Genomic DNA, 1093 nt, shown 5'->3' on the forward strand with positions numbered 1-1093 from the left:
ATGATTAGTGAGGTTGAGCATTTCTTCGTGTGTTTGTTGGCTGCTTGGATGTCTTCTTTTGTGAAGTGTCTGTTCATATCTTTTGCCCATTTTATAATGGGGTGTTTGTTTTCTTCTTTTCAGTATGTTTCAGTTCCTTGTAGATCCAGGATGTTAAGCCTTTGTCAGATCTAGAGTTGGCAAATACTTTTTCCCAGTCTGTAGGCTGTCTCCCTGATCTCTTGATGGTTTCTTTGGCTTTGCAGAAGCTTGTCACTTTAATAAGGTCCCACTTGTCTATTCTCTCTCTTATGACCTGTGGGTTTCGGGTTATGTTCAGGAATTGGTTGCCAGTTACGATTTCCATGAGGGTATTTCCTTCCTTTTCTAAGGTTCTTATGGTTTGAGGTTTTACATTTAGGTCTCTGATCCATTTGGAGTTAATCTTTGTGCATGGGGATAGATAGGGGTCCTGTTTCAATCTTCTGTACCACATCAAAATTTTTAAGCAAGAGAGAAATATAATCAGATATATACTTGGGAAACTTAAGAAAACTTCCTAAGTTTATAAAACTAATAAATGTCAGAGTCAAGATCTGAATCCAGATCACTGAACTTCAGAGAATATCTAATAACATTATTTTGATATTAATCGGTAGTATTTTATTTTCCAGATTTCTCTGAGAACATATTCCTGCATAACACCACCTACAAGGGTAGAATCAGGCTGGCTTTATATTTTATTTATATTTTGTGCAAATAATATTATCCAGATAGTAATCACTGCTATATTATTACTTACAAATATTTTCTAGAATGTAAGTGATATTGTGGAGAGCAGCGGATGAATAGTCTGTCATTTAGCATAAAACTAAAATTTAAGACAGAAGTAGGATGCTCAGAACAAGCAGATTTATTAATATGAAGTATAAGAAGCAAAAAGCCTAAGGCGCTTGTATTTCCAGAGAATGGGATAGAGATAGAACTGAAGTTGGAGATCAGAGGCTGAGAATTGTGCAATCAGAACACAATCTCTCTCCATCCAATTTGGAAGACTCTAAAAGTCGAAGCAATTCTGAATGTGGAGATACCAGGCACAGGTAAGGCCTGGCTG

Source organism: Carlito syrichta, unplaced genomic scaffold (assembly GCF_000164805.1).
Source record: "Carlito syrichta isolate Samal-C Ts95f unplaced genomic scaffold, Tarsius_syrichta-2.0.1 Scaffold288011, whole genome shotgun sequence".
Lineage (NCBI taxonomy): Eukaryota > Metazoa > Chordata > Mammalia > Primates > Tarsiidae > Carlito > Carlito syrichta.